Source organism: Penaeus monodon, chromosome 21, assembly GCF_015228065.2.
Source record: "Penaeus monodon isolate SGIC_2016 chromosome 21, NSTDA_Pmon_1, whole genome shotgun sequence".
In the NCBI taxonomy this organism is placed as follows: domain Eukaryota; kingdom Metazoa; phylum Arthropoda; class Malacostraca; order Decapoda; family Penaeidae; genus Penaeus; species Penaeus monodon.
In genome coordinates, this window is record NC_051406.1 from 8,325,114 (window position 1) to 8,325,330 (window position 217).

The following is a 217-nucleotide window of genomic DNA, read 5'->3' on the forward strand; positions in this document are numbered from 1 at the left end:
ACATATAACATACCCCAAAGGACATGGATAAAACTGGAAATAAGAAAGCACCCGGTGAAAGTAATCTAAAGTGATGGGATGTTTATAAACTGTGGTACTGTAATTACAAATGTGAAGGAAACAGTTTTGATGGCATCAGATGTTTTTTTAGGCACATTATAAACATTTTCGTGTTTATGGTGTCCAATTTCTCCCAAAGTTAAATGTTTAATATTCT